The sequence below is a fragment of the Sminthopsis crassicaudata genome, chromosome 3 (assembly GCF_048593235.1).
Source record: "Sminthopsis crassicaudata isolate SCR6 chromosome 3, ASM4859323v1, whole genome shotgun sequence".
Taxonomy (NCBI): Eukaryota; Metazoa; Chordata; class Mammalia; order Dasyuromorphia; family Dasyuridae; genus Sminthopsis; species Sminthopsis crassicaudata.
Genome location: NC_133619.1, coordinates 66,796,396 through 66,821,513, shown reverse-complemented (window position 1 = coordinate 66,821,513; position 25,118 = coordinate 66,796,396). Strand labels below are relative to the sequence as shown.

The window sequence follows — 25,118 nt, the reverse complement described above, 5'->3', positions numbered from 1 at the left end:
ACAAAGAATCAGATATGCCTGAAAAAAAGACAACAATAAAAAAGGAAAGGAGTGTAAATTCTGCATGCTTATACACATATGGGTGCTTACATATATGTATTTGTAATTTTTTTAAAAAGATCGAAAACCATGGGACAGAGGAAGATGAATGCTTAAAACATGAAAAATTTGGGTTAGTGTAGAATGAGTTGTAAAAGTATAAAACAAACAAAAAAGGAATCTTTAAGAACCTACATAGCTAAAAATATGTATCTTTCCTCTGGAATAATGCATGTTCAACAGATTAACTAGTTTGTTCCCATCTGATTTATACTACTTTTAAGCGATAGAATAGTTATATTTAAATCTAAAAAAATTCAATCATTCAACTAAGAAGCAAAGACATTTAAATCTAATACAGTTTTTTCAGGATATGATTCAATGGCTAATAGAGAGTGCAGGTTCATATCAGACTTGTACTTATTTGAAGAATCCTGAGTCTCCTTCAGGAAAAACATCAATGAATTTTTAGTAACCTATCCCTATAGCCAACAATCTGTTACATTTTTTTTTAAATATAAGAAATATTCTACAGGTCAGTTAGTTTCCTCTTCACTTGGTTATGATTGCTCTCAGTCACTCAAAAGGATAATTCTGTTTCATACGATGGCAATAATGTCCTTAAACCAAGATGGAAGGCATTTAAATCCAAAATAGTTCTACAATGATAGATCCAATAGTCAATAAAAAAATCCAGTTCATGTTTGATTGTAGTCTATTAGGGGAATCCTGAAAATCCTTCATGAAATATTAAAGAGAATTTTTATGACAATAAATATAACTTGTAATTTGGTATATCCTTTAAGAAAAATAAATATTTTACAGACAAGAAAACTCCTTCAATTTATGTATTTACATTTTATTTATTATTATTTACATTATAATTATAATTGTATTTTATATTTTATATATTATTATATTTTATACAAATTATAATTTACATTATGTTATTTAATAAACTATATAAATAGATTATTATATTTTAAATAAATTATAATTTACTATTTTATTTATAGCCTCTATTCCAAAAATATAAGATGAGCCCAGTGTCATTTAGAAAGGTCTCTGCCCTATAGGGCAGCTTATATTTTATGCATTTCTGTTTGAAAGGGAAATATGTAAATTGACTTTCTGGTATCTAAACCTGTAGTTGAATGGATAATTGAAAACAGAAGATCAGCATACTAAATCTACCTCTTCTGGGCTCTATGCCACCAAACACCAATTGGGAAATGGTTGTTTAAAAAAGAAACTTCCCACACAAAGGTAAATATGACAAATAAATCAATGAACTCACTCCTCTAAGGGTCATTCTGAAATCACCTTATAACTTCTGTACCATACTTTCTGTTTGATTGCTCCTGCTGTTGCCACTCTAAAAAAGAAGCATTTGTTTCTATATTATCTAGCTCATCATTATTCTAGTAGACATCTCCAATATAGTGAAATGGGAGAGGATGGGAGCAGTGAAAGGGATCTTTGGAAATCTCCCTACCTTTGGGTAATGGTGGCAAAAGCAGAGTGTGCAAGATCACAGATTCATAGACCCATAAACTAAGAAGCTTAAAATGCAGCCATACTTACATGTTATTAGGAGAAAAACAAGTTGGAATATTCATTAAAAAAATTTACTCAAAGTACTAACAGTTTTCCCCTGGTTTCTGTTCTTCATTGCTATTTTTCTGAAGGTCTTCAACAACAAGAGCAAAATGTATAAATTTTTCTAGGCAAAAAGGCTACATGGCTTCAGGAATCTGGTGGTTTGGTCAACAATATCAATTTTTGACTATGCAGAATATTCTCTCATTAGACTAAAGGTGAGATTAGAGAATGTTTTAAGAATCCCCAAATGCATGTAATATGCTATTAACCTGTGATCAATTCTTCATATTATTTAATATGCTGATACGTGTAGGATTTAATCTCCTGTCAAGTGTGTATCCAAGAAAGCTTAAAGGAGATTAGTTTCTCTTTAGTAACAATGACAAAATACCTGTTAGTTTTTACTAACTTCTTGTTGTTCAGTCATTTTCAGTTATGTTCTGTCTCTTTGTGATCCCAGGTAGAGTTTTCTTGGCAAATACACTAGAGTAGTTTGCCATTTCCTTTTCCAGATAAGGAAACTGAGGCAAACAAGGTTAAGTGACTTGTCCAGGTTCACACAGCTAGTGTCTAAGGCTAGATTTGAACTCAGGATTTTGTGATTCCAGGCCTAGTGCTCTCTATCTACTAAGCCTCCTAGCTGCATGTAAACAATCATAACTAGTCCTAGAACCCTACAGTTTTGACTGGGAGGAAACAAAAATAGAGATTCTTCCAAGATTACTGATAGGGATTTCTTGGCCTGGGTTTGGGGGATAATGACATAAGACTTTTAAGATATGGAAGACTGTTTGGAATAGAATCTCATCTATTTGATGGATTCAGAATGATTGTCTATATGCTGCCTTATCTGAATAACCATATTGTGTAGGAAGTCAGAAATTGGCCTTAAGTAATTTCTGGCCTCTATATTTTCATCATCTCATCTTCAGCTTGAATACTCAAATAAATTTGCTTTAGAATTTTCTTACTTTTCTCTCTTCTTTCAGCTCTTTCCTTTGAATATCAGAATATTTCTTTAGGAGAAATATTTTTTTTCTTGGCATTAGAGAGACATTTGCATAGCTAGGCCCTGTGACTTTTTCCCAAGATTATAATGTTTTCAAAAGTTTCCTTCACTTAATTTCTTCTTTTTATTGAATAAAATTTTATTATTTTTCTTCTCAACTACATGTAAAAACAATTTTAAACATTCATTAAATTTTTTTTGAATTTAAAATTCTTCCTTTTTCTCCTTCTGATTCCTTGTAGAAAGAAAATATAACACTCCCAAAAAAACCCAATACTACAAAAAAATAAAGTGAAAAATAGTATGTTTCAATCTGCATTCAGGCTATATCAATTTTTTGTCTGGAGATGGATTGCAGTTTTCATCATGAATTTTTTGGAATTGTGTTGGATTACTTTCATCCTGAGAGAAGCTAAAGTCACCCACAGCTTATCATCACATAATATTGCTGTTACTATATCCAAGTCTTCTTTTGGTTCTATGTTTTCATTTTGTATCAGTTACAATGGGGCTTTCTTAACAATAACTGTCATTCAGATGTCTTCAGGATTGTCGGAGTTTAAACGGAGTTTTCCTTCTCAAAATGGAGCTGTAAAGGAAGAAATACAAGCATTAACAACTTCACTTTACTGACAAAGAGACTGAGGCCTAAAAGTTGAGTTAAATATAAGAGCCAGTGTCCAAAAGAGAATTTGAATCCATATCTTATGACTTAAGTCCAATGCTATTTCACTCTATATCCTTTATTAAAAGATGGATAGATGATATATTTTGGAAGTTTGAGAGTAGTTGACATTTTTATTATCCATTTATTCAACATGCCTTTTCACACATCCATTGTACATTTTCTGACAATTTAAAAAATATTTAGTTTTGTAATTTAATTAGGTTTGTTGGAAGCTTTGTTCTGACCCTATCAACCAAGACAAAGCATAAGGGAGGCCCTTATTCCACACCTTCTTCTCTGTCCATGTTTTCCTTGTATCACTCCTTTTCCTTTTCCTTGATGTCCATTTTCACTTGATTCAAATATTAAAAAAGAAGGAAAAACTTCTAATACTCCTGGCTCCTTGACCTTGAATATCATGGTCCAGTTGCATAGTCCTTTAAAATCTTTCACTAGAGGGGTAGCTAGGTGGCGCAGTGGATAGAGCACCAGCCCTGAATTCAGAAGGATCTGAGTTCAAATCTGATCTCAGACACTTAACACTTCCTAGCTGTGTGACCCTGGGCAAGTCACTTAACCCCAGCCTCAGGGAAAAAAAATAAAAATCTTTCACTAGAGATAGGTAAGGCAAATAGGAAATCAAAAATGCATAATAGAAACAGTCCAATGTGAGCTACTTAATAATAATCTCTAGGTCACTGGCTCCTAAATTTCAGATAGTAGAAACTGTATGTGCTAGTATCTTGCTGTATATTTATTTATCACAGCCATGGGACAGCAAATACCATGTTAGAGTGAGTCATAATAGCTTCTTTTTGCCCTGGAACTGAGTCCTCAAATTCCTTCCTGTCCTGCCTACCTAACATGGCCATCAACATCTTCTTTGGTTGGAGGTGACTCATAACCCAAAGGTCATGAGTAAGAAGGGGAAAGGAGAGCTGGAGAGAAAGAGACTGCCTGATGACTCCCTAGAGACCAGTCCTGGATCATTTCTATGACCAAACTTCCATTTTCTCCCACTCTAGTGGGTACAGAAGCCATATACTAGAGCAAAATAAGCAGTCTGGGCTTCTGAGAAAAATGGAGAGGCTGGGCCATGAAACTTAAGCCAACAACATGTGGATTTGTGATTAAATCTGATTCAAGAACAGTTGAAAGGTTTCTCCTGCATGGAAGTCCTTTTTTTTTTTATGGGGAGCACTTAATAAAGGGAATTCAACCACTTTTCAGTATCTAACCAATATTGGCATGATGTCAGGGCTGAAGTCTTTAAATGGAAACCCCCTGTGGGCTTGCTTTAACAAATCCTAGGATGTATTTGTATTCAGCTACAGCAATAAAAGGTTTGTTAGGGAATATAATTTATGTACTTTTCAGCTGCAGGAATCAATATTCAAACAGATATTTTTATAGAATCTCAGCAAAGGAAGATATTTAATTAAAACTCTTGAGAAAGTACTTGAAAGGAACATATTCGCTTGGGGAAGGGGTAGGGAGGAAAAAGAGATATTAAAGGAGATCTATCATTGAGTCAGAAAAAAACCTTCCTCTCTGGAAATTAAACTTTTAGTTCAATCTCTTTTCTTAGTCATTGCATTTTCCCCCCACTACAATTGGATTCAGATGATGCAGAAGAGGAAAAAAGACCAATACTGGCAATGTGTGTGAATTCTATACCCCTTATCTAAGAGCTTTGTGAATCATAACATGCTAACAAGATATTGCTACTATTACTATTACTACCATTGCTATTACCACTACTACTGCTATTGCCTATTGTTGCTACTATTGCTATTGCTATTGTTGCTATTACTCGGTACTACCATTACTTTTAGGATACGTCTACTTCTACTACTGCTACTATTACTACTAGAATTGTTATTACTATTATTAGTATATGATTATTGCTGCTCCTACTACTTCTATCATCATTGTTACTATTACTACTAGTACTCCCACTATTACCATTAATATTACCACTACTACTATTATAGTGGTAAAGAGTCAAGTTAGTCAAAAAAGCATTAAGTACCTTATTATGTGTTAGATATTATGTTAGCTTTGGGTTTATGGAGACAAGCACAAAAAAGTACCTATTTTCAAGGAGCTCCCAGTCTACTGTGAGACAACATGAAGATGATCATGTAAAGATGATATATATGTGTGTGTGTATGTATATATATATATATCATATTTGTTCAGGAGAAATTGAAAATAATCAACAGAGAAAAGACACTAGCATCAAGGAAGAGAAGCACAGGGCAGACCACTTAGATAAACAAAGGCAAATTAAAGGAAGTAGAACCTGTAAAACAATCTACCTAGTTACAGCAATATAAATGGAAGGGACAATGACAAAATAATGAAAGCTAATGCTGTGAAATTATAATGACCAATCTTGGTCCCCAGTAAAGATGTGAATATATATCTCCCTCTCTCTTTTGTAGAAGGGAAAGACTAAGAGTATGGAAGCCCACCCACAAGGGATACATTTTGGATTTCCTTCACAGGCTAATTGTACACTATTTTGAAGTCCAATTTTTTTTTGTAGAGCAAAACAACTGTTTGGACATGTATACATATATTGTATTTAACTTATACTTTAACATATTTAACATGTATTGGTCAACCTGCCATCTGGGGAGGAGGGGAAGGAAGGGAAAAATTAGAACAAAAGGTTTGGCAATTGTTAATGTTGTAAAATTAACCATATCTGGTAAATAAAAACTATTAAATTAAAAAAGAAAAGAAAAGAGAATATAGTTCATGGAACTCTGGTTGACAAAACGACTAATCACAATATTGGATCTCAAAATATTTCTGCTACATATCAGAGGTATTTATCCAGGAGATTCCTTTGGGGATACAAGTTGAATACTCTCTCAGCTCTAAAATTCTGTGATTCTGAGGTTCTGGAAGTTATCTGGCAAACATACCACTTCTGCTAGGAACAAGAGTCAGGGAGAAAGATTGGGAGTATGGAGGGGAAAGTATTCTTTTTAGGGTGATGAATTTATTTCTTTGGATTTTTGCTAATTTGTATAACCTTCTTATATAGTCTCACCTTCTGAATAACATTATTTAGGAGTATTTTGAATCAATTAATTATGCAAAGGAAAGATCTATTGCTTAAACTCAAGAAATCTACTCTACTCTAATTTCCTAGTATTAAAACAGGGAAAGATACAGAAAGAATCATAGGTTCAGTGTGGGCTGAATATCTTCTCTTGGGTCCCCATCTTTGCCTTGGTCCCATCTTCATTATGGAAGATGATATCCCAGCAATGTCCTCCCTAACATGGATCCATATTCACAGGGGATAATTTTCAAGTAGTTTTTAATGTGATCTGCATCCAAGCAGGGAACAAAAAACCAATCCATTCTGAGGTAGGAAAGTGGCCCAGTGGATATTGTGCTGAACTTGGTGTCAGAAAACTCAAATTTAAATCTTATCTTATCCTTAGATAAGTCATTTTACTTCTTGGTAAAATGCTCTACAAATGCAAATCATTATATTTTTATCAACCTGGGCCCTGATCATAGAAGAGTCTGAATGGTTAACCCTAAGTTGGAGACCTATAAGGTACATTATCCTTAGTTAAAGTAAATGCCCAACAAATGCCCTTTGCCTGATTTGGAGACAATTTAAAGCTGAATTCTTTCAGAGATGACCCCACAACACATACCCCAGAACCCCAACATTTTTGGCACACATCAGCATTTTTACTTCACATACTTTGAATACCAGGCATGGGAGAGCTGTCAACTGTAAAAAGAAAGTTCCTAAGTTCAGAGAAGAGCTCTTTAGACCCTGTTTTGCTTAGAGAAAGAAACCCACAGCAGCTAGCCCCACCTAACCCCAGTGGCCTGGCAGGGCCCACCCTAAGCAACAAACCATCAGAGAAGAGAATCAGATGGAAGAAAAAAGAAGAATGTTTCACAATTGGTGTCTCAGACTTAAATCGATATATTGAATTTTACAATCTTATCCAAAGTCTATCTGCCCTCTCTGACCCCTTCAGGGAGTACCTCCCACTCTTTAGGGTTAACTGCAAGCATGTTCTGCCACATTGGGCTTAACTTGTCCCTTTTAGAAAGGTCAGGACTAATAGTTCCTGAATGGGAGTAATCCAAGCAAAACCATAATATTCCAGGAAGTGGGTCCAGTGAGTCAGCGAATGGCAGGATTTCTCCCTGAGTCAGGCCTGCACTAGTTCCCCCACAAGCCCACATCTGAAGGACAGCAAGTCCACCAGAACAGCCACTACTAACACCACACCAAGGCAAAGGCCCAGACAGGTTCAGTACTGTCTCAGTGGTGAAAGCATCTCCTGAACCATTTGCACCTGGGGTTTTCTGGCTGTTCATCTAGAAAGGGTCTCTCTCTTCTTTATTCTATTTTTATTTATCCAAACTTTAAAAAAATCATTTTAAACTTCCTCAAGGTTCCTGGGTGAGGGATGCAATTTATTTTGTCCCTATTTCAGCTGGAACTGGATCTAGTAACCAGTAGTGGCCCATCAATATCAGGCAAGGTTAGCATTTATTTTGGGTACCTTCACTTTGTCCTGAACAGAGGACCAGTTGGTATTGGGGACTAAAGGAAATCTATAAGGCACAGTCTTTTCCTTGGGGATGTTAATATGACGTCCCATATAGTTCTTTAAGATTTACTGGGCAACCTAGTAATTAGAGTACTAGATATGCAATTAGAGCTCAAATATGCTTCAGACACTGACTACCTGTGTGATCCTGAACTTCTCCTCTCTCTTTCCTCCTCTGTAAAATGGGGATAATAATAGCCCTTACCATCCAGAGTTCTTGTGAGGATGGATAAATGTAAAGTGCTTCATAAACCTTTAATTACAGTGTAAAAACCTTCTAGCATTCTGCTCATAGCAGCCCTCTTATGAAGTGAATAATTTTATATAGAATGAGGAAACTGAGGCAGAGAGTGATTTATTCGGGATATCTTTATAAGTAGGCATCAGAGCCAGGATTCAAAGCCAGATCCCAACTCTCTTAGCACTACACCATGACAATCTCTTTGTAAGACAAAACTCAGGGATGGGAAATAATCTGGAAATACAGATCTGACAAAGCAAAGTAAACAAGTTCAAATAATTCTGGCCAAGTACCAAGAGAACAAAACGAAGTGAAGAGCTTAACCTTATGTCAGATTCCTCAGTTATCTAGATAATCTTTCAGAAGCCTTAGAAAGAATTAGGGTAAATGCCTTGCATTTAGGTCCATAGGGGCAGCAGATAGAGCATTGGAGTCAGGATGATCTATCTTCCCTGAGTTCAAATCTGATCTCAGTCACTTAACTAGTTGTATGACATTGGATATGTCACTTAACCCTGTTTGCCTCAGTTGTATCATCTGGAAATGACAAACCAATTCATTATCTTTGCCAAGAAAATCCAAAATGGGATTGTGAAGAGTAAGTCCCAAGAGATCCATGGAGGATTAAAGACCAGCTCCCTCTGATCAATCAATAAGTTTTTAAATTTGCTATAAAACTTGTTCCTCCTAACTGATTTCTCTCTTTCTAGGTCCTCTCTACTCCCATTTATTTATCTTAATAATAATATCTAGCATTTATATAATGCTTCTATATACACACTATATATACGTAGATACACACAAATATATATATATATATATATATATATATATATATATATATATAGACACACACACAAATATATAGCATTTATATATATAGCTTATATATATATATATGTATATATAAATATAGTATTGGAAAATACTATACTGCTACCAAAACTGTCTTTGTAAAGCAATTTTTGTTTTGTGTAATAGTAATAATACTAATATTCTTATAGCCCTTTAATATTTGCAAACTATTTTACACATCTTGTCTCTAATTCTCATTACCATCTTAAAGTAGATGCTATTATATGCTGCATTTCCCAGATAAGACATCTGAAGGGACTTGTCCAGTGTTCTTCAGTTCAGAAATTCACAGGTAGAATCTGAATTCAGGTTTTAATGATTCCAAGTCCACAGAGCTGCAAAGATAAACTTTAACAATGCCACTATCAAGTTCCAATTTTTTAATGATTTTATGTCGACCTAATCAAATCAAATCTTCACAGCATGTGGAAGCTGGAATATAAAATTGAACAGAGAGTATTACAACTCAAAGTGACCTTACAACATTTAAAGTTAGATCTTGTGAAATATATATCTCCATGGAAAGTAGTCTCCACATGTGGGCAAATAACAGCAATGGATAGTGGATTGAAGTATCTAAAAAAGAGTCCTTCATCTGTAAAATCCTCCAAGCTGGCAGGAAGGAGAGTAGATAAAAGGAAACAATGGCATTTAGAGCAGGAAAGAGGCCCAGTCTCTTCCCCTCCATTTCAGCCATCTCTTCTCCATAACCCAAGGCTGCTTGGCTAAATATATTCTACTATATCGAGGGATTTTTGATTCATCACTTTTCATCTAAGGGTTTTAATTTACTTTAGGTTGTTAATTAATCTCTGCTTAGTCTCTCCAATAAATCAACTTGGAGCTGGCCAAGAAATATGATCAAGAAGTAATCCAAAGGTTGTGATTTCCTGAAGGGACAATCATTACTCTGTTGTTTTCCACTAGAAGCTGGATATGTCTCCTGACTTTTCCTGAGTCCCAAATCTGTCCTGCTATGGCTAACATCACAAGAGGGAATGGCCATTATTTAATTTATATAGCAGTGGCAATAATTAATGGAAGCAAAAAAAAGCAAATAATATAAAGTAAAAGGGCTAGTTTATAGAAAAATGTAGTGCAATGCAGGACACACAAGTGGACAACTAAAATAGGCTTTTCATGTTTTTAACTCCTTCTTCAATGTGGAAAAAATTGAGGCAAAAACTCATAAGGGGATGGACAATGTAATGATTGCTGCTTTCACTTCTTAGAAATACCAGTTTTTCAAAGTCAATAGCTTATAGATTAGGGGGAAGCATCTCATATTTATGGTGATATTGATGCCAGATGACATAGAATATCAAAGAAGGAAAAAAGTCCTCATTTAACAAAGAATGTTAAAACAGAGAAAGTTAAAAAGAACAGAGAATGTTAAAACTGGGATTTTAGAACTTAGAATGTTAGATTCAGAAAAGTTGAGAGAATTCAACCAGTGCCCAACTCCCTCATTTAACAGACAAGGAAACTAAATGTGCTTCAGACTGGCTTGTCCAAAATCACATAAGCTAGTAAATGGCATTGCTGGCATGCAAATGCTGGTCTTCTTTCTTAAAGTTTGTTGTTATTTGTTGCTATTTTTGTCAGTGGTACCTAATCATTAATTTTAATTTTTGTCTACTTCTTTATAATATAATCTAGTAATATTGTACCCTTTCACTCATGGTTTCTCTTAAGACTCTTGACATTCTGTTTTTTTAAACTGAATTTTCTTATAATTTAATCTTTTATTCTCATAAAAATAAAATATTTTTTACTCAAAGTTTACATTCCTTTATAAAATTTCTTACCTATGGGTTTTTTGTTTGTTTGTTTGTTTGTTTGTTTTCCCCTGAGGCTGGGGGTTAAGTGACTTGCCCAGGGTCACACAGCTAGGCGGTGTTAAGTGTCTGAGACCAGATTTGAACTCCGGTCCTCCTGAATTCAAGGCTGGTGCTCTATCCACTGTGCCACCTAGCTGCCCCTACCTATGGGTTTTAAGACATAATCACTGGTGTTTATTTTTACTAGGTAATATATTTCCTAATTAGCCTCATACAAAAAGTCTCCAACCAAAGTGAAAGGAGCTTGCTACTACAAGCCCTGGAATCTCTTCCTGCCTTGGTACTTTTTCTTAGATTGGTACAAAATCTGGGCTTTTGTACCTGATCAAACCAAAACTTCCTTTTTTGACCACCAAAACCCAATGTATTATCTTTTACCATTAGAATAAGAGCTTCTTGAAGGCAGGGAATATCTTTCTATTATATTTGTATACCAGTGTTAGGCACAGTGGTACCCCCAAATAATAAGCTCAATGCTACTTCCTCCTCTTCCTTCCTCCTTCCCTCCCTCCCCCTCCTTCCCTTCCTTCCTTCCTTCCTTCTTCCTTCCTTTTCTCCCTCCCTTCTTCCTTCCTTTCCTCCCTCCCTTCCTCCTTCCCTTCCTCCCCTCTTTTTTCTTTCTTCCTCCCTCCCTTCCTTCTTTCCTTCTGTTTTTCTTCCTCCCTTCCTTTCTTTTTTCCTTTCTTCCCTCCATTCTCCCACCCTCTCTTTTTTTTCCTTCCCTCCCTGCCTCTTTGTTTTCATCCTTCTTCCTTTCCTCCATTCTCTCTTTTCCATGCCTTTCTCCTAAAGAATGTGAGTAATTACAACAGCCTTCAGTTCTCCTCCTTGATCTCACCAAACAGCTTTTCTCCTGTCTTTTGAGTCATCATTTATAATCCCACATCCTACTTGAAACCTTTTTTAGTAAAATAGAATTCACTCTTATGGTTAGAGCCAGCAAGTCTCTTTCACTAATATGTGTCTGGTTATCTGTTCATTCATCTTATCTTTTCCCCTTGATTTTAAGTCCTTGAAAATAAAGAACTTTTTTTCTTTACATTCCAAAAAACATCAGACCATGTGTTTCTCTCTCAGAAAGTAGGCATTGGTAAGGTGCATTTCTGTGCTGTGGTAAGTAAATTATGTCAAGGCAAATTAGCATACTAAAATGATGAGTTTACACATGCCCAGACTTGTAAATTTAACCACTATTAAACTTTAAAATACAGATCTGGATTTTTTTTTCTTTTCCAAACTTTGGATAGCAGTCCTTGCTTAGAGTTTTACACACACCAAGTTTGACTTTTATAGTACTGTCTGCAAAAGCAGAAAAACAGCCAAATGAAATAATAAAAGTTTTTAGTTTTTTAATATATTTTTTTACTCAAAAACAGTTAAAAGGTGTTTACTGAAACCTTAAAGTACAATTTTATCTTGTACAAATACTGAATATGAGAATAATGAGATCCTGTAGGAGATTGATAAAGATTTTTTTTTAAATTGGAGAGATGAGAGCAGCTGAGCATGGAAGTGTCTATTTAAGATATCATCTGTTAATACACAAAGATCACTTCATCTAGTTCTGGAAAAAGTTTCGCAATTAAAGAACACATAAAAGAATAGCAAATCAGCTGAGACTTGGGCAAGCAAAAAACAAGGACAAGCCAAAAATATCTATAACTTTTCTCAGTCAGCTGGGGTTAGCTTTGAGTCACTTCTTGAGAAGCCCCAAATTTAATCACTTGAGACTTAGGCTCCCTTCTCTACTTTCATTAACAGTTATCAATCCAAATCTTTATGTAAGAGAGGTGAAAGGGATTGCCAAGAGTCAGTTCCCTAACCACAGGCAGGCTTCTATTTGTCAATGTTTCCCTGAAAGATTTTCAAATGGCTTCAAATTGCCCCTGCCTTTACTTTCGGGCTTCAAAGGATCTATAGTCTGCTTGCCTTCATTAATCATGATCTCCCAAATTCTCAGCATTAAAATCAAGCCTTTGGGATGGAGAATTATGTCTCCATAGGGCTATGTTGAAATACAAATGTTACCTATTTGTTGGTATTATTGGGGTTGGAGTGGTGTAGTAATGCTATTATTACCTTTACAAAGCATAGCATGAATAATCTAAGATTAGTGAATCAGTAACTCAGCAAGATCATAGACAATGGGACTTAGTGATGTTTCAATAAGAGGGAGTGGGGAACAAAAGGGACAAAAATTAGGTGCTTCCCATCATAATTGTCACCCTATAGGGTAACATAGAACAAGGAGAAAAAATATGAAGGTATTAGACTCTGAGTAGTTTTGAGCTTCTTTATAAAGGTATAGAGTGAGTCCAGATTGGAAACTTGAATTTGTTAAAGACAAACTTGACCCAATTATCAAATTAGCTTAAGGTCAGCCCCAGAAAAAGGCTGAATCTGAGATCAAGCTAAAGTTCAATAAAGATTTAGGGGCAGGGGGAATCTCAGTTCTGTTATATAAATAACCAGATGTGGTTCCTTTCACTTCTAGTATCTTCATCTATCAAGCAAAAGGCTTGAACTAGAAAAAAAAACTCCATTTTTTTCAACTTTATAATTCTGACAATAAGATCTTAAGATCTGTTGAGGAGTTAAAAACATGGCAAATGGAAAATGGGAAAGGAAATGGAGAATGTTAGAGAGGAAATGGAGAATTTTGGAAAATATCAGGGGGCACATAGGGGGTGCAGTGGATAGAGTCCTAAAGTCAGGAGGACCTGAGTTCAAATCTGTACACTTAACATTTCCTAGCTGTGTGACCCTGGGCAAGTCACTTAACCCAATTGCCTTAGGGGAAAAAAAAGAAAGCAAAGAAAAGAAAATATCAGTCCTTCTCTGACTTTGCTCAATCCATCATTATTCAAATGTTTGCAACAAGTCTATTTCTTCATGTCCTATAAAGGAGAGAATCTTAGCTCCCCTCTCTACTGAGAATTGACTGATAATCCACAGAGTGTATGATTCCCTGCACTCATCTTTGGTTTTTAAAATTCTTTGAGTGTCTAGATATTGCAGTTAAAAGATGCCATAAAGAAAAAGAAGAAAGGAGAGAGAGGGAACCAAATTACAGGTAGTTAGATTTGCTGTCTAGCCATAGGTGCAGCTGGATTTACTTAAACTGAAGCTACTATGATAGTCTGGATGCCATCAGAAAGTCAAATGTGCATTCCAACTGTTGGTTAGCATTTTTGATTTTGTTCAGCCTTTGATGGTACCATTTAAAAGAGAGTAAATACAACAGCAAACTATGTTGGGAAGCCTCATGAGTGAATACAGACATTAGCATAAGTTTGCCTTCATTCCCTTCAAATATCTGCTTCTCCATGATTATAAATCATACCATTAGCCATTAGCTGTGTAAACAATGCTGATGAAACCTCTTTCTTCAGGGTCATTTTCTGCCACCTTACTTGCAGAATTCAGCTCAATGACTCATCTAAACTTAGGTCAGGATCCCAAAGGGAACAAGAAAGTGCTAACTACAGAGTGACTAATATGTCTCACTTGGGAGAAATGGAGAAATGAGTTCCATGTTTACTAGTGGGAGGAACACTAAAGAATTGGAACCAACTGCTAGAAAATACTCAAACACTTAACTGCCTGCCCACATGTTAGTCGCCCATTTGGCAGCCCCTTCCATTGGCAAGCAGTGAAGCTGGTATCTGACATGAGAGTCTTTTCCAGTGTGAAAATTGGGGAACATAGTGTTTCCTAGCCTATCAGCTAAATTCAGGATCTGCAAAGCACAGGGCTAAAAATTAATGAAAAAGTGAAATAAAGTGATCTGTTTTAGTGGAAAGAACACTAAGCTTGGAGTCAGAAGACCTAGAGTCAAATCCCAAACAAACTACTTATTTACTAGGTGACCTTACCAGCATCATTTCCCTTGTGAGGAATTTAGTTTCTTTATCTACAAAATGGATAGATTAGACTAGATTTGTCCCTTCCAGTTCTAACATTCAAACTTCCTTGATTTCAACTAAATCAGTAGACATTTTGCATTGCTTCATCTATTCTATAGTGATTTTAGAAAAAGTTAGTGAATTTTTAGTTGGCATATGTCCAAAGATTATATTTTAAATATAATGTGTAGTTATTTTCTATTTTGAAATGAGATGGCAGTAAAAAAATTCTAAATGAATTAATCTTATGGAAAAATTTTTAGAGATAAAATTGAAATTTGGTAAATAGAGAAGGGTTATAGAGATAAGATATTGGACTGAAGTCCACAGTTCAACAATCACTAGTTAATAAGAAGCAAAGTTAACTATCCTCCTTTGAAGAGGGGTTGGGGGGAAGGGAGAGGAAAGGAGATAGTGGGAATCAAATTGCCTTAGTGGCTTTAATAACTTAGTGACCTATTCACTTTCCCATCTTCCCTGAGGCCCCACTAGTTGAATCCTGCTCACATATGTGGCCTTCACCAGGTCCAATCCCCTAATTCTTCTTAAATATTTAAATGAATTACCTATAGCTTCAAACCTAACTTCCCATGTGAACACAAAAAGAAAGGGCTAAGAAGTAGTCCATTTTTGTCTCATTGATTTTCATGGGAAGACAGTTCTTGCCTTATTGATTTTCACTTTGATTGAGTTGTGCTAGTCTCTTCACTGAGGGTCATTTCATTTCCTTTTTGTACTTGCTCAGCATTTCCTCAAGTCAATGCATCACTTCACAGCAATGGTGATTGCTGGCTATTGACTGAATGACATTTTCAGCAAGTATAGCAGCCAACTTTTGATCATCTATACTCCTGGGGAAATGTGGGTCATGGATGAGTTCAATCTGCAGATAATCCCTAAATCTTACTTGTTTTACCAATAGGTTCAAGCTTTATTTCCCACTAAACTTGTCAGAAGAACTGCAGACAGAAATGCAGTTGGACTTATTTATTGAAAATAAATCACTGTGGAGGTATTAATATGCATTGAAACATTCCATGAGGCAGAAAGAATTTGGAAAGGTGGAAGAGGGTGCTCAATAAATGAGATAGGATTCTGAATCATCAGAAACTAACTTTGCTTCTGCTAGGTATTCTAGAAAAATAAAATACATTCCAGCACCTAATACATTTCTTGGAACATAGTAGTAACTTAATAAATAATAGCTGATTGATTGAATCCTTGTTTTTTGTAATTCCTCCATTATTTTTAGGGATAATAATATACACACACATATTATAGTCACTTTTTTTTTTAAACTTAGCCCTGTAAAGGAATCAAAATTTCTTTTTAATTCAAAGGTTACTTTTATTTGGGGCAGGGGGAGGTTCAATGTAAAATATATTTTACTAACCCCAGAATTTTTTCATATCATACTTGGAAAGTTCTCTCCAACTTTCTGATTCAGTCTTTTGTGGATAAGTGGCCTTTATGTGGGTAAATAACTTTCAATTTCTGCTCAAGTCTTACAAAGTAAAGAAAAAAATCACGTTATTAATCTCCCCCCTCCCATCTCTACATACTTCATTCCTCTTCAAATAAAATCATAGACTGAAAAGGATCTGGGAAATTACCTAATCCAATGGTTTCCTATCTAGGATACAGAAGTATAGATATGAAGATGAAAGTGATCTCAGAGTTGATTTAGTCCAATCTCCTTATTTTATATGTGGGAGAAAATAAAATTCAGAGAAATGTGAAGTGATTGTTGAAGTCATAGCAGTAGCAGAGTGGAATCTCAGTCTTCTGACTCCTGAAGAAGTGTTCTTTCCTTCTGTATCAATGCATATGCATGCAAAATATTGTCATGTTAATGTTTCTTTAGCTTCAACAAAGTACATCTTATGAATCTGTATAATAAGCAAAAACACTTTTAGTATATTGAATATATTATGTCTCCTCCAGATGTGTTATCATTTTCAAATGTATATTGATATCGTAATTGAAGAAACAAAAACAAGGGCAAGTAAAATTTTATTGAATTAATTATAGCTTTTTTTTTTTCATGTAAATTGAACAACCAAGTAGTACAGTGGATAGAATGCCATACCTGAAATCAAGAAGACCTGAGTTCAGATCCTGCCTCATTTAATCTCTCTCTGCTTGAGTTATTTTAAAAAATATTTCTACTTATTTAATTAAATATTTCTAATTACATATAAAAAATTAAATATTCATTTTTGTCAAATACTGACTATAAAAAATTGGTGTTTTGGGCTTATCAAACATTAGATTACTGTGGTCATTTTTTGTTGTGAATTATGTGCCCAAATTTAGTCCACTGAACCTCTGCTCATTTTTTAAAACTAGTTATCAGATTGCTTTCATGATTACTGATTTATAATGTAGTTTGAAATCTGCTACTTCTGGGTTACCTTCCTTCATATTTTTTTTCATTGATTCCCTTGATATTCTTGACCATTTTTTCTTCTGAATTTTGTTATTTTTTCAGCTTTATAATATATATATATATGTGTGTGTGTGTGTGTGTGTGTGTGTGTGTGTGTGTGTGTATTGTATTGTATTCTGATTGTTATGGCATTGAATAAGTAAATTAATTTATATAGAATTCTATTTTCATTATATTGACTCAACCCATTCATGAGCAACATAAAGAAATGCTGATAGTTTATGTGGGTTTATTTTATATCTTGCAACTTTTCTAAAGTTAATTGTTTCAATTACTTTTTTAGTTAATTCTTTAGGGTTTTCTAAGTATACCATCATATCATCTACAAAGTTATTGATAGTTTCTCACTGCCTATTTTTATTTTTTCATTTTTTTTTTGTCTTATTGCTATACAATTTCTGGTAGAATATTGAAGAATAGTGATGATGATGATTGTATCCTTACTTCATTCTATTATCTTGTTAAGAAGGTTTTTAGTTTATCCTCATTACAGATAATACTTTCTACTTATCAATTTAATAAAGGATATATTGATTTCTATAATTTCTAGTGTTTTTAAAAGGAATAGGTTTTGTATTTTGTTAAAAACTACCCCATTAATCTCCATCAAAGCTTCCCTAGGCCTTTATTTAATATAATTTTTATTAGATTATGGTTGGGAAATGGTTAATTTAATATTTCTGCTTTTTTGCATTTGTTTTTAATGTTTTAATACACAGTCTGCTTTTGTGAAGGTGGCATGTATACAATGCTATATTCCTTTCTATTCCTATTAAAGTTTCTCCAGAAGTTTACTATATTTGATTTTTTCAAGATTCTATTCTTCTCCTTAACTTCTTTGAAATTTATTTTATGGTTAGACTTATTTAACTCTAAGAGGGGAAAAGCGAGGTCCTTCAATAATATATTTTTACTGTTCATTTCCTCCTGTAATTAAACTTTAAGAATTAAGAAAAATATGCTATTGATGCGCACATATTTAGTATCAATATTACTTCATTATTTATGATACCTTTTAGCAAGATGTAGTTTCTTTGCTTATATCTTTTAAGTAAATCTATTTTTGATTTTGCTTTGTCTGAGATGAGGATTGTTGTCCTCGCTCTTTTTAATTCAGTTGAAACAGACTAGATTCTTCTCCAGCCCCTAATATTAACTTTGTGTATGTTTGAGTGACTTTCTTGTAAGCAATGTGTGGTTGGAATCTGGTTTCTAATTCATTCTAATTTCTAATCCACTTCTTTTTTATGGGTGAATTCATCCCATTCACATTAACAGTTATTATTAGCCATGCATTTCCCTCCATTGCATTTTCTTCTGTTTATCTTTCTCTCTTTCTTTTTTCCTTTCCTTTCTCTAAAAACTGTTTTGCTTTTGACCACTGTCTTCTTTTTTCTGGCTTTCTTTTATTAATTTCTCTATTTTTCTTTTCTCCTTTCCCTCCTACCTTTCTGTTGGATAAGATAGATGTATATATTTATGTGATTATGTGTGGGTGTTTGTATATTATAGAGATAAGATTACATATATGTATATTATATGTATATGCATATATATGTATATATATACATATATATGTATATGTATATATATATATATATATATATATATATATATATATATATATATAATTTGCTCTTTGAACCAAGTTAGATGAGAACAAGATTCAAACATTGCTTGCTTCTCCCACCAACTACCATTTTCCTCTTTACTGTAAAAACTCTTTCTTGCATTCTTCTTTTATATAATATATTTTTTTACCATTCTTCCTTTCCCTTTTCCCTTCTCCTCTTTCCCAGGGCATCCCTCTTTGTCACCCATCTATTTTTTTACACTATTCCAACATAATCAATGCCCTTTTTCACCTTTAGTGTGTGTAGAATTCTTCTAACTGACCCAGTAATGACAAAGGTATTCGAAGTTTCATGTATCATCTTTCCATATTGAAAAAATGTAGACAGGTTAATCTTACTGCATCCTTATGATTTCTCTTTCATATTTGCCTTTTCATACTGCTCTTGTATTTGAAAAGCAAATCTATTCATCTCTGGTATTTTCATTAAGGAAGGCATGAAAGCCCTCTATTTAATTAAATATTATTTTTTCCTTGAAGGATTATACTCAGTTTTGCAGCATAGGTTATTCTTGGTTGCAATCCTAGCTCTTTCACGTTCTGAAATATCATATTCCAAGCCTTCTGCTCCTTTAATATGGTAGCTGCTAAATGTTGTGGCTTTACAATATTTAAATGTTTGGGTTTTTTTTTAATTTTATAATTATAAATTTTTTGACAGTATATCTGCATGAGTAATTTTTTTAAATAACATTATCCCTTGTATTCATTTTTTCCAAATTTTCCCCTCCCTCCCTCTACTCCCTCCCCTAGATGACAGGCAATCCCATACATGTTACATGTGTTACAGTATAACCTAGATAAAATATATGTGTGTAAATCCAATTTTCTTGTTGCACGTTGAGTATTAGATTCCAAAGGTATAAGTAACCTGTGCAGATAGACAGTAGTGCTAACAATTTACATTCATTTCCCAGTGTTCCTTCTCTGGGTGTAGTTGTTTCTGTCCATCATTGATCGACTGGAAGTGAGTTGGATCTTCTTTATGTTGAAGATATCCACTTCCATCAGAATAATGCTTGTGTTTTTTGTACAAACAAAACTAATGCAAACAAGATTAGAAGGGAAGTAACAAATTGGGAAAACATTTTTACAGTTAAAGGTTCTGATAAAGGCCTCATCTCCAAAATATATAGAGAATTGACTCTAATTTATAAGAAATCAAGCCATTCTCCAATTGATAAATGGTCAAAGGATATGAACAGACAATTTTCAGATGATGAAATTGAAACTATTTCCACTCATATGAAAGAGTATTCCAAAGCACTATTGATCGGAGAAATGCAAATTAAGACAACTCTGAGATACCACTACACACCTATCAGATTGGCTAAGATGACAGGAACAAATAATGATGAATTTTGGAGGGGATGTGGAAAACTGGGACACTGATACATTGTTGGTGGAGTTGTGAAAGAATCCAACCATTCTGGAGAGCAATCTGGAATTATGCCTCCAAAATTATCAAACTGTGCATACCCTTTGATCCAACAGTGCTATTACTGGGCTTATATCCCTAGGAAATACTAAAGAAGGGAAAGGGACCTCTATGTGCCAAAATGTTTGTGGCAGCCCTTTTTGTAGTGGCTAGAAACTGGAAAATGAATGGATGTCCATCAATTGGAGAATGGTTGGGTAAATTATGGTATATGAGTGTTATGGAATATTATTGTTCTGTAAGAAATGACCAACAGGAGGAATACAGAGAGGCTTGGAGACTTACATCAACTGATGCTGAGTGAAATGAGCAGAACTAGGAGATCATTATATACTTCAACAATGATACTGCATGAGGATATATTCTGATAGAAGTGGATATCTTCCACACAGAGAAGAGCTAATCCAATTCCAATTGATCAATGATGGACAGAATCAGCTACACCCAGAAAAGGAACACTGGGAAATGAGTGTAAACTGTTAGCATTTTTTGTTTTTCTCCCCAGATTATTTTTACCTTCCGAATCCAATTCTTCCTTGGCAACAACAACAACAGCAAAATTCAGTTCTGCACATATATATTGTACCTAGGATATACTATAACATATTTAATATGTATGGGAATGCCTGCCATCTAGGGGAGGGGGTGAAGAGAAGAAGGGGAAAAATTCAGAACAGAAGGGAGTTCAAGGGATAATATTGTAAAAAATTACCTATGCATCTGTACTGTCAAAAATATTTATAAAATTAATAAAAAACATAAATGTTTGGATTTTTTCTGGCTTCTTGGTGTATTTTTTCTTTGACTTTGACTTTATTTGACTATAATATTCTGGGGTGATTACAAGGAGATATAATCTAGGGAAAGGTGTAATCATTGCTCTCCTGGTCTGCATTCTAGTCCTTACCCAGTAAGGCGCATAGTCTCTTGGAGTTACAACTGATATTACTCCTCAGGATCTCTACTCCCTTGGGATCAGAAGTGATTCTGTTCCTCAGAGTTCCCACTCCCTCTTAACCAAAAGTGCTTGTCTCAGTCTTTGAACTATGAACCAGAAGTAAGTATAGGCAATGGAGTTGCCAAGAAGCTTCCAGTCTGACATTCAGTCCTAAGACTGAGGTCCCCTCTTTCTGATATATTGCCAATTCTTCTTATCATCTATAGCTTGAGAGCTCCCAAAGCTGCTACTGCTTCTAAACCCAACATTTGCACTGCATTCACATGGACTCCATTCTACCCCTGTGTCACAGAACTCTTTTTCCAACCTCCTAAGGTGTCTTAGGTTGGGAGAATGTCTCATCTGACCCTTTTTTTTTTTGGTCTGGCTTTCAAGAATTTGATTTCAGGTATTATTTTAAAGTTGCTTGGAGGGGAATGTTGGAAGATTTCAGCTGAGTGCTTTCTCTGCCATCTTTGCTCTGTCTTATTGGGGTTTTTTATCTTTAAAATGATTAATGATGATTAATAATAAAAATATCTGAATCCCAGATTAACAATAAAACAATAAAGCAAATGCTTATCAGTAACTTTGCTGTCTATGATTTACTATTCACACTGAAAATTTAACAAGCCATTTGAAGTAGGTTCCAACATGTCCCTGTCTCTAGTTATGTTTCAGTTTCTTTACTTTCTCTCTTCCAATAGAATATAAGCTTCTTAAGATCAATTTGGAACTATCTCCAAAGAGTAATCACTGTGCATACACTTTGATCCAGTAACACCATCATTAGGTCTACATCTCAAAGAGACCATAAGAAAGGACCTTCATGTACCAAAATATTTATAACAATTCTTCTTATGGTGGCAAATAATTGGATATTTTGGGGATAGCCACCAATTGAGGAATGGATAAACAAATTATAGTATAAAATAGTGATGAAATATTATTTTGTTATATGAAATGTTGAACAAGTATATTTCAGGAAAAACCTAGAAAGACTCACAAACACTTACAGAAAGTGAAGTGAGCAGAACCAAGAGAACATTGTGTACAGTTGTTAGCAACATTGGGCAATGATTAACTATGATTGATTTAGCTCTTCTCAACAATACAATGATCCAAGACAATTCCAAAAAATTCCTGATGGAAAATGGTAACCACATTCAGAGAAAGAAATGAAAGTATATAATTACAGATCAATTCACTTTATTTTTTGTAGTTTTTTTTCCCTTTTGTTCAGTTTCTTCTTTCATAACATAGATAAATGTTTAGATAATTACATATATGTAACATATCAAATTACTTACCATCTTAGGGACAGAAAAAGGAGAAAATTTAGAACTCAAAATTAAAACAAATGTTTAAAAATTGTCTTTACATGTAGTTGGAAAATAATATTACCTCCTAATATTAGTCCAGGTAGGGGGAAGAATATAAGCTCCTTGAAGATAAAAATTGTTTTTTTCTAGTTCAACCTCGCCCAGCATCTGGCCCTTGAAAATATTTGTTGAATTGAATTTTGCTATCACCAACCACAGTAAAGGAAATTTCATTTAACTTTCCACTATAGTGGTGTTGCTTACCCAAAGAGAAGAGCTGAATATTCAGTTCTCCATTGGTGACCTAGGTTTATTCCAAAGTAATGTCATACTAAAATCATTTAAAAATTTAAATTGCTATTTAGGAAGCCAAAATTTCCTAATAAATCCTTACCAATTTTGAGGCTTAACATCAAAGATCCAAATATCACAAGAAACTTTTAAAGGCATTTAACCAATGAGATTCCTTGGAGGAAATCCCCTTGGGAAAAAGTATAAGACAGAACTATGCCTAAATGAATGTTTGCTTGAAACCATCTTAAACTTATCATGGTCTAGAGGGTGAATATGTTTTCTCATAACTCTCTGGGTACCATGTGGGAAAATGATCATGTACCTGATAAACATTTGGCATATGCCCACCAAATACTACCCATTAAATAGCTGCTTTTTGGGCTCTTGTTCCTGGCATACATATCCTGTGTAGTAAGGAAAACCAGCTGTTTTATACATGATAGCAGTTGCATAGAGGGTTGACCTTGGGGAAAAGATGAATAAAGACCATAAGTAATGGCTTCCTGGAAAAGAGCTAAAGCTTATTTGAGTAGCTCATTCAACCTATAGCCATCAGGTCCAGTCTCAGCAAGACTTCTTTCTTTCTATTTTTGTAGCAAGCCATGCTATAGCTGTTTTAGTACTGGAAAAATGGAAAGAAGAATTTTAAAGTAGTATCACTAAATATGGTCATTTTCCCCATGGATTTTTCTCACCTAGTAACAGGTCATAACACTAGAGCCAACATAAGTGGTCACTACTTTAGATTGCTTTCTTGGCAGTGGCAATAGAATCTGACAGAGCTTTTGTGAATGTAGAAAGGGAGGTCCAGAAAAGTCAGCAAATAATTGGCTACTCCACTCCCCTGACCAGTAGTCAACTTGTCACAACTGTGTAACATGGTCTGGTAGTGAAGAAGACAGCTGTGGAGAATTTAGCAAAAAGATTTGCTTTTTTTTCCACCATCAGATGCAAAGGCAGGATACTTCCATTTGTAAATACGGATATGCTCAGGAAAAACCTTCAAGGGTAGATACAGCAAACTTGGAAAATTCTAGACTTGAGTCTATTCAAATTTCTTCAGGTTTTGACCTGGGTATAAGCAATCATCTCTTCTGCTCAATTTCCTCTCCCAATCGTAAAGATAGAGAAATGGGTATACATAGTAGATATGTATTTATGGAGGGAAAAAAAAAATACTTTCTCAGTTGACTCTTGGACATTGCACTTCTGTATAACCTGTAAAGAAGGTATTGATTAAGAACAAACCAAATGTGTGTAATGGGAACTTTTTCAATGGTTACTTTTGCCCAGAATGAGAATGATACAGAGGATAGATAAAACTCTTCCATTCTCATCAATAAATCAATAATGAAAGACCTGGGAAGGGAGCAAAAGATTATATCTTCTTCTCTACACTCTTGGAAAGGTACTAAAACATAGGGAAATTTTTAACTGGAAGAAAGACAACATTGAAATGGGGGCAGAGAGTATTTGGGGGCAACAGAGAGTAAATGGGGGCAAGAATTTTGGGTAGCAATTGGGCAACAAGGGTTTCCCTTGGGTACAATCATGTAGGAAGCACTCAGGGACTACAAGGAAAGGATTGGTGAACCAGGGAATATAGGAGCAAGAGTTATGATGGAGATTGAAGCAGAAGAGAACAACCTCTCACCATGTTGGTATCTGTTTGCAAAATCATATTTTTCTCATGCTCATCATGGCTTTGGGAGTACATATATCAGGGCAACTAGGTGGTAGAGTGGATAGACCATCAGCCCTGAAGTCAGGAGGACCAGAGTTCAAATCTGGTCTCAGACACTTAACACTTCCTTGCTGTGTGACCCCAGGCAAGCCACTTAACCCCAATTGCCTCAAGGGAAAAAAAAAAAAAAAAAGATGTGCTTGTGTGCTTCTGTATTATCTAATACAAAAGAGATTTTAGAAAAAGTATTTCTGTAGAACCCCAACCTGCATACATATATTTTGGCTCTGTAGAATGTTTTTTGTTTTGTTTTTTTTTTTTTTTTCTAATACATCTCTCTTTCAGCCTTTCCTTTTTCTTAGAAGATAATGAAGGAATGTTAAACACTAGGTGGGGAGTCCAATGCTAATCACTGGGAAATAAACAAGACAGTCCTTGTTCTCAAGGAACTCCCTAATTTAAACAGACAACATATATAGGGAGATTCAGCTCTAGAATAGTTAGAAAATGCCATAACATTGGAGGCTAAATAGGCAGGTCAGATGGTAAGACCCACAGAACTTTGGGAAGCAATGATTAGGTAGAAGGACCTTAACCA

The 25,118-nt window shown here is 34.6% G+C and overlaps 1 long non-coding RNA gene across 1 annotated transcript in view; it reads right to left on the bottom strand.

The window, feature by feature from the left end:
- Positions 1-1,566: 1,566 nt before the first annotated feature.
- Positions 1,567-25,118, bottom strand: part of LOC141560510 (uncharacterized) — a 221,255-nt gene continuing 197,703 nt past the window's right edge. Inside the window, exon 3 of the long non-coding RNA XR_012487735.1 lies at positions 1,567-3,239. This is a non-coding gene — a long non-coding RNA (uncharacterized LOC141560510). The remainder of the gene's footprint in view (positions 3,240-25,118) is intronic.